Genomic DNA, 9,391 nt, shown 5'->3' on the forward strand with positions numbered 1-9,391 from the left:
AAATCACCCCTAGGGAGTCACAGACAGAAATAAAATTCTGCAGAAATAGGAATTTTTAAAAAATTAAGCGCTGGATTAAGCTTTAAAAACTTGGCAGTGATGGGATTCGAACCCACGCCTCCAGAGAGACTGGAGCCTAAATCCAGCGCCTTAGACCGCTCGGCCACACTACCTTATAAGGACATGCTGATTCTATAGGAACATTGTAATAGGCTTGTGTATGGACTTATCTGAATCATAAACGTTTCAAGAGAAAAATATGGAGGCTGCTATTAATGAGACCCTTCTGAAAATGCTACGTGCCTGGCTGTCATATTGATTTAGGTACTTTTAGTAATTTCCCAGAACAAAACATGCAGATTAGAGTGTCAACTCCTTACCTGGATACTTCTGTAAGTCCTGCGGGACCAGAAAACATTGAAGCCATCGGATCATCATGATGACTAGGCAAAAGCCTTTTTCACAAGGAGAGGTCAGCAGTGGACACCTCCAGACTCTCAGTGTAGGTTTCCTTTAAGACAGGGGTCTTCAAATGTTCTAAACAAAGGGCCAGTTTAGTTTCTACAGGCTTTAGGTGGGGCCAGACTGTGGCCAGTGGCAGTAAATAATGTCCCATCATTGTTTTTATTGGGAGGAATCGTACCCCTTTGTTAGAGTCGGGGGGAGGAATGGTGCCCCATTGATCATATCGGTGAGAGGAATGGTTATCCATTGATGGTGTCGGTGGGAGGATTGGTGCCCAATTGATGGTATCAGTGAGAGGAATGGTGCCCCATTGATGGTGTCAGTAGCAGGAATGGTGCTCCATGGATGGTGTCATCGGGATGAATGGTGCCCCATTGATGGTGTAAGTGGAAGGAATGGTGCCAGATTGATAGTGTCAGTGGGATGAATGGTACCCCATTGATGGTGTCAATGGGAAGAATAGTGCACCAGCATTACTTGTTATTTTGATGTTCATGGGACACAACAAGCCTGAGCACCGATATTCAGCTTATTACTCTACAATTGTGCGGTAGAGCTTGGGTGAGTTTTTGTCTGCATCAGCGCCCCATTGATTGTGTCAGTGGGAGGATAGTGCCCCATCATTGATGTCAGTGGGAGGAATAGTGTCCCATCATTGATGTCAGTGGGAGGAATAGTGCCCCATCATTGATGTCAGTGGGAGGAATAGTGTCCCATCATTGATGTCAGTGGGAGGAATAGTGCCCCATCATTGATGTCAGTGGGAGGAATAGTGCCCCAACATTGATGTCAGTGGGAGGAATAGTGCCCCAACATTGGTGTCAGTGGGAGGAATAGTGCCCCATCATTGGTGTCAGTGGGAGGAATTGTGCCCCATTGATTGTGGTAGTTGGAGGAATAGTGCCCCATCATTGGTTTTAGTGGGAGAAATGGTGCCCCCATTGATGGTGTCAGTGGGAGGAATAGTGCCCCATTGATGGTGTCAGTGGGAGGAATAGTGCCCCATTGATGGTGTCAGCGGGAGGAATAGTGCCCCATTGATGGTGGTAGTTGGAGAAATGGTGCCCCATTGATGGTGTCAGTAAAGGCATAACATAAACAGTTTATACTTCAACTTTAGACAGTTGTCACCAAAAAATTGTCCACATTGAAAGATTTTCCCTTAGTAGTAGGGGAGGATTAAAACCCCTGTCTATTCTTTGCTGTTTGTGTCCCATTGGGGGATTTCCCTTCACTTCCTGTCCTGGAGACAGAATAGGAAGTGAAAGAAAATCTCTGCAAAGTGAAGGGATTCCTCGATTAGACACTTGTCACTGGAACTAAGGTCCTCATTGGACGATCCCCCCCCCCACCTCTTGTTTTGATGACAGCTTTGGATTTCCTTTGTTCTCTTTACTGAAAACAATGCTCAACAGGATAAATAGTCATCCCCCCCCATCAGTGAGACAGGCAGAAAGACAAATTTGAAAGGGGGTTACAACCATTCCAACCTCTATCCTAAACAAAAGAAAAAAATACGTTTCGGCTTGGTATTTAATGACTTCCTTTGGAGCCAGGCTTGGGATTGATGAGCCAATCTGCTTTAAGTGTTTGACATTTCCTGGGGCGGGTTTCCTGATTGCAGTAAACTGCGTCTGTGCTTCTTGTAGTCATTATCAGAAGTCTGCATGACAGGGTGACAACACAGGAGTAGAATTAGGAGATAGGCACAGAGTGTTGTCACCTTATAACAGAAAGTGCCTTAAAAAAGAGTCTTCATGGCAGGATCACCAGGTATCATTTTAATGAAAGCTGAAAATTTAAAACTGACCCGAAAAATAAAAAAATGACCTGTTGAAGCCTATATGAGATATCAGTGATAGGATTTACATCTACTTTAATGAGATATCTTGGTATCCAGGTGGTGCTGACAGTTCCTGGGATCACATACGAACTCGGATACTCTTACTGGTTGGCTAGCGGCTCCATTGGATGTGCGTTTGTTGCAGCTGTGCTACTCCTCTGGATGAACTATAGAAGTGACATCACTGCTGAGGCAAAAACTGCCAGAGCTGCTCGCCACAGTGCCCACAACACTGCAATGACCTATCTGTGACTACTTACCTCTCTGGTTGTGGTCCAGGGTGCTATCCTGGGTTCATGGAAGGTGTGAGAAGCTGAAAAGAAAAACTGACCGTGGTGTAAGAAGATACCAATCTGTACATTAATATTTACAATGTACCCACCTGTGTGCCCCTCTGTACAGTAAGTACCCATTGGTGCCTATACTCACTGCTCCTGGTCCTATCCATCACTCTGATCGCTGAAAATCTTCTGTGTATGGGGTACAAGTACACATTGCCATCGCACAATGCAGCTTCCTGTGCCTAAGCAGCCTGCTCCTTATAATTGGATTGGCACCATGTCATCCTGTGCGTTTTTACGCTTGGTAGTTAACTGATGGTTAATAAATGTCATATAACCCCCAGTGATTTTCTTTTCTTAAATGTGAGGTGTGTTTGACCCCTGTCTGTCTGCTGCGTATTAATTCCTTGGCAGATTGGGTAAGGGGGTCTCTATACAGTAATACCTTGGATTACGAGCATAATTAGTTCCAGAAAAATGCTTTGTAATCCAAAGCACTTGTATATCAAAGCGAGTTTCCCCATAGGAAATAATGGAAACTCAGATAATTCGTTCCACAGCCACTGCTTGTCTATGCAGTGCCGCGTGTGGCCAGAGGTGGGGGGGGGGGGCGCCGGAGAAACTCAGAAACACATTTGGAGACACTCAGAGACACTTGGGAATGGAGTGTTTCCGAGTGTCTTCGAGCAGCTTCGAGTGTCTCCGAGCAGCTCTGAGTGTCTCCGACTGTCACCGGCACCCACCCCAGAGGCTTGAATCCTGCTCGTCAGCGCTCGCAAACCGCGTCAGGATTTAAAAAAAAAAACAGCATGTATTGTGAAGCGCTCACAAACCGCGTTACTCGCAATCCGAAGTTTCATTGTATTAAAAAATTCACTGTGTGAATGTCACTGTGTGAATGTTATTCACACAAACAATGTGAATAATCCCCATAATGTGTCTAATATGTTTATTTTTCTATGATCATCAGCTCCATCTAGAGGCCATAATAGAGAATTTTCCTGATTGAGATAGTTCACGAAAATATCCACATTATGGCCACTAGATGGAGCTGACGATCATAGGAAATAAACATATTAGACACATTACAGCAGGGATCTCCAAACTACGGCCCTCCAGCTGTTGCAGAACTACACGTCCCATTAGGCATTGTAAAACTTTACAGACATGACTAGGCATGATGGGAATTGTAGTTCCTGAACAACTGGAGGGCCGTAGTTTGGAGACCCCTGCATACAGGGATTGTGTGAATGCTGTGACACATTTATTTATTAATGGATGCCTAAAAGTTTATTCATCACAGGCCTAAGGCCCCTTTCACACGGTCGGACCTGACAGGAGGACCTGAACGGGCGCTCCATGCTAGCCTATGGAGCGACGGATGGATCCGACCCGGTCCGATCCGCTAAAAGCAGACAGATGCCCGTTTTTGTTCGATCCCTCCATAGGTAGCAGCGGCGCTTGACAAGCCCCTCCCCGCTCAGTGAGCAGAGAGGGACCTGTCATCCGCCGGCTCAGCGGAGATCAACGGAGAGATCTCCCGCTGAGCCGGCAGACCGAGGCGGACTCTGTGGAAGCGGAGTCCGCCTCGTGAGAATGAGGCCTAACACTACAGGGCTTCATCAACACATAATATTTAATATGGACTCCAGGCCAGGGGCGGATCCTGGGGGGGGCAACGGGGCAATTGCCACCCCCGAGAAATTTGTTGCGGGCCGGGCGGGTGAGAGAGCGGGCGGATGAGGGATCGGGCGGCTCCCCGAGCGGATGAGGGAGCGGGCGGGTCCCCGAATGGATGAGGGAGCGGGCGGCTCCCAGAGCGGATGAGGGAGCGGGCGGCTCCGCGGGAGGACCGGGCGGCTTGGGTGGGTGAGAGCAGGCTAGGTGTGAGTGGGGGCGGCTGGCCAATCAGCGAGCCGGCGTGCAGGGGAGCAGAGACATGACATCATCTCTCACTGCCCCGCATCCCTGCAGTAACTTCTGCCCTCACTGTTCAGGCAGTGTGGGCAGCAGAGAGATTACATTATCTCTCTGCTTCCTGATCCTGGGACAAAGAAGAAAGAGGCAAGCAAAACACCACCTTAGCAGCTATGTGACAATCCGCAAGGTGTCAGGTGACGTGGCAAGTGACAATCCTCAATGTGTGGCAAGTGACAATCCGCATCTGGTGGCAGGTGATGTGACAATCTGCAATGTGTGGAAGGTGACGTGGCAAGTGACAATCCACATCTGGTGGCAGGCGACGTGGCAAGTGACAATCCGCAACATGTGGCAGGTGACAATCTGCATCTGGTGGCAGGCAAGTGACAATCCGCAATGTGTGGCAGGTGACGTGGCAAGTGACAATCCGCATCTGGTGGCAGGTGACGTGGCAAGTGACAATCCGCAATGTGTGGACGGTGACGTGGCAAGTGACAATCTGCATCTGGTGGCAGGTGACGTGGCAAGTGACAATCCGCAATGTGTGGCCAGTAACGTGGCAAGTGACAATCTGCAACGTGTGGCAGGTGACGTGGCAAGTGGCAATCTGCAACGTGTGGCAGGTGACGTGACAAGTAACAATCCGCATCTGGTGGCAAGCAAGTGATAATCCGCAATGTGTGCCAGGCGACGGTGGCAAGTGACACGCTCAGGGCTCCCACTGATTCTGCATTATGGTGAGTTGAACCAATAAATTTTATATTACAATATATTAATAGAAATAACAACCATGGTGCTAGGATAATTGAAGCGCCAGCACCAGCCATTTCCTCGAAAAATTGCCCACAAGAAAACTTATTTTCTGGCAGTGCCCCTCCCGAGACTAGACTCTGGATCCGCCCCTGCTCCAGGCATCCATAACACCAGCTAAAACATCAAGTATTAGGGCCCTTTCACACTGGGGCGGTTTGCAGGCGCTATTGCGCTAATAATAGCGCCTGCAAACCGACCCCGAGGGCTTTCACACTGGAGCGGTGCGCTGGTAGGACGGGAAAAAAAGTCCTGCTAGCAGCATCTTCGGAGCGGTGAGGGAGCGGAGTGTATACCGCTCCTTCACTGCTCCTGCCCATTGAAATCAATGGGACAGCGCGGCTATACCGTTTGCGGTGGTTTTTAACCCTTTCTCGGCTGCTAGCGGGGGGTAAAACCACCCCGCTAGCGGCTGCATACTGACGGTAAAGCGCCGATTACAATAGCGGCACTTTACCGCCGTCGCCACCCCCGCCCCAGTGTGAAAGGGCCCTTACATGAAAAAATAAAAATAACTGTATTTTATAATGCATCTAGGGTAAGTACCCAAAAATATCTACCTACTGTCATCCCCTGTACATTAGCATCCAGACTGGGATATGGAGGGGATTCACCAGAAGCCAATCAGTTGTGCTGCAAAGTACATATGCTGCCACTAAACATTCTGACAGGAGGAGAGAGCAGAGTGATTGATGGGATGAGCTCATCAGTGTAATCCTGTTTCTTCATTGTCCAATCACAGGCTGCTGACAGGGGGGTGGCCAGGCTATATTGCTTAAAGCAGTATTAAACCCAAAAGCAAATCTTTATTATATTGCAGCTTACGAATTCTTAGATGTGATGGCTGCATTCCTTTTCTTTTTTACGTTTTCTTTCTTTTATTTTTATCTAGTGATCTGGCCATGAAGTCTGTCGTTTTTCACAAACTCAAGCTTTAAATCAGAATCAGTTTACCAGTTTATATGGATGTGACAAACCACTTAACCCTGGTAGGGGTGATTAGAATGATCATCTTTTATTTATTCATGTAAAACCTTAATCCCAAAAAGAAACAAAACTGTGTGCTGTAACTGATTATAAAGTGTGAGCTGACGTTTGGCTTCAATTTGTTTGTACATCTAAGCAGTGGCGTCACTAGAGCGGGGGCCAGAAGGGGCCATGTCCCCAGCAACATTATACTGTCCCCCCCCCCCAATTAAAACATTTTTTTTGTGTAGCGGGTGCTGACCTCCAGCACCGAAACTGACAGGCTCTGTGAAGGTACACAGACAGAGCCACAGCTGCAGGGGATATCCACCCCTGCTTCTTCTCCTCCAGCCAAGCAGCTCTCATTCACCCGCCCGGCAATGCGCACTCCTAGTGGTCACATTCAGGGCCAATGGGAAACGAACACTTAGAGGATTATGGGACATGTAGTCCCGGGTACTAGCGGGCCCAGGATGATTCCCTGGGAGTCTACTGCAGCCCCCAGCATACCGAGCAGGAAGAGGAGGAAGGCAGAGAGGACAGGGAGAGGAAAAGAGGGACCATCGGGAGGAGGGAGCCAGAGAGAAAGTGCCAGTAATTCTATTATTATCCTTCAATGTAAGGTCTTACCTCCAGGCGGGGGGTAGGCTTTTATAGAAGGACCTTATCATTGATGTGACTGTGTAACCCCTCCACCTGGCTGCTCCACCCTGTACTCCCCTCCACCTGGCTGCTCCACCCTGTCCTCCCCTCCACCTGGCTGCTCCACCCTGTACTCCCCTCCACCTGGCATCTCCACCCTGTACTCCCCTCCACCTGGCTGCTCCACCCTGTCCTCCCCTTCACCTGGCGTCTCCACCCTGTACTCCCCTCCACCTGGCGTCTCCACTCTGTCCTCCCCTCCACCTGGCTGCTCCACCCTGTCCTCCCCTCCACCTGGCGTCTCCACTCTGTCCTCCCCTCCACCTGGCTGCTCCACCCTGTCCTCCCCTTCACCTGGCGTCTCCACTCTGTTCTCCTCTCCACCTGGCTGCTCCACCCTGTCCTCCCCTCCACCTGGTGTCTCCACTCTGTTCTCCTCTCCACCTGGCTGCTCCACCCTGTCCTCCCCTCCACCTGGCGTCTCCACTCTGTTCTCCTCTCCACCTGGCTGCTCCACCCTGTCCTCCCCTCCACCTGGCGTCTCCACTCTGTCCTCCCCTCCACCTGGCTGCTCCACCCTGTCCTCCCCTTCACCTGGCGTCTCCACTCTGTTCTCCTCTCCACCTGGCTGCTCCACCCTGTCCTCCCCTTCACCTGGCGTCTCCACTCTGTTCTCCTCTCCACCTGGCTGCTCCACCCTGTCCTCCCCTTCACCTGGCGTCTCCACTCTGTCCTCCCCTCCACCTGGCTGCTCCACCCTGTCCTCCCCTTCACCTGGCGTCTCCACTCTGTTCTCCTCTCCACCTGGCTGCTCCACCCTGTCCTCCCCTCCACCTGGTGTCTCCACTCTGTTCTCCTCTCCACCTGGCTGCTCCACCCTGTCCTCCCCTCCACCTGGCGTCTCCACTCTGTTCTCCTCTCCACCTGGCTGCTCCACCCTGTCCTCCCCTCCACCTGGCGTCTCCACTCTGTCCTCCCCTCCACCTGGCTGCTCCACCCTGTCCTCCCCTTCACCTGGCGTCTCCACTCTGTTCTCCTCTCCACCTGGCTGCTCCACCCTGTCATCCCCTTCACCTGGCGTCTCCACTCTGTTCTCCTCTCCACCTGGCTGCTCCACCCTGTCCTCCCCTCCACCTGGCTGCTCCACCCTGTCCTCCTCTTCAACTGGCTGCTCCACCCTGTCCTCCTCTCCACCTGGCTGCTTCACCCTGTCCTCCCCTCCACCTGGCTGCTCCACCCTGTCCTCCCCTCCACCTGGCTGCTCCACCCTGTTCTCCTCTTCAACTGGCTGCTCCACCCTGTCCTCCCCTCCACCTGGCTGCTCCACCCTGTCCTCCCCTCCACCTGGCTGCTCCACCCTGTCCTCCCCTCCACCTGGCTGCTCCACCCTGTCCTCCCCTCCACCTGGCTGCTCCAACCTGTCCTTCGCTCCACCTGGCTGATCCACCCTGTCCTCCCCTCCACCTGGCTGCTCCACCCTGTCCTCCCCTCCACCTGGCTGCTCCACCCTGTCCTCCTCTTCAACTGGCTGCTCCACCCTGTCCTCCTCTCCACCTGGCTGCTTCACCCTGTCCTCCCCTCCACCTGGCTGCTCCACCCTGTCCTCCCCTCCACCTGGCTGCTCCACCCTGTTCTCCTCTTCAACTGGCTGCTCCACCCTGTCCTCCCCTCCACCTGGCTGCTCCACCCTGTCCTCCCCTCCACCTGGCTGCTCCACCCTGTCCTCCCCTCCACCTGGCTGCTCCAACCTGTCCTTCGCTCCACCTGGCTGATCCACCCTGTCCTCCCATCCACCTGGCTGCATTCACTCTGTCCTCCCCCAGAAGGACATATCTGTGATTGTAGCCTCACCCTGCTGTGAGCTCTCAGGCAGAATCTGGCAAGCTTGTAGCCATCTCCATAAATAAGATTAAGTCACAATTAGCGAGCACACTTAGGATTTTCGGGGCTTTGCAGCCAGAATAATTAAGATCAAAGTCATAACACGCGTCACTGCACATTTCACTAATTCATGCTGAATGGAACTTTCAAGTCAGTACTGTGCCCAGCCGTTCCAGAATGTGACCGGTGTCAGCTTAGCTCTGAGACACAGGACTTCATTTAAAGGTATTTCACACTCAATCATGGTACGTTTAAAGGCTAGCGAGTGCACAGCTTGATCTTCTAATGTTCCTCCTGATGGCCATCTGCACCTGCAGCCATGCTGGTTAGATCTTAAAGGATAACTCCACTTTTGTTGAGAGAAAAAAAAACATTCCCCTCTGGGTGATCAGGGTACATTTTAACAAACTTTGTTGCAGATTCCTACCTTTTGTTATTCAGAAAAAATAGCTGTTTGTCTGTGTCCATGTGCCGAGTGAATCTGTATGGGAGTGATTTTATAAGTATCAATCAGCTGCTGCACCTGCAGGGCTGTAATGAGGAAAGTAGCAGGGCCTGCATCCCTTTAGTTGTGATTTCCCTT

The 9,391-nt window shown here is 51.2% G+C and overlaps 1 non-coding gene across 1 annotated transcript; it reads right to left on the reverse strand.

Annotated features, from left to right (window-relative positions):
- Positions 1–91: 91 nt before the first annotated feature.
- TRNAL-UAG (transfer RNA leucine (anticodon UAG)) lies at positions 92–173 on the reverse strand. Its single transcript has one exon. It is a non-coding gene; the product is annotated as a tRNA-Leu (tRNA).
- Positions 174–9,391: the final 9,218 nt, after the last annotated feature.

Source organism: Aquarana catesbeiana, linkage group LG10 (genome assembly GCF_042186555.1).
Source record: "Aquarana catesbeiana isolate 2022-GZ linkage group LG10, ASM4218655v1, whole genome shotgun sequence".
Taxonomy (NCBI): Eukaryota; Metazoa; Chordata; class Amphibia; order Anura; family Ranidae; genus Aquarana; species Aquarana catesbeiana.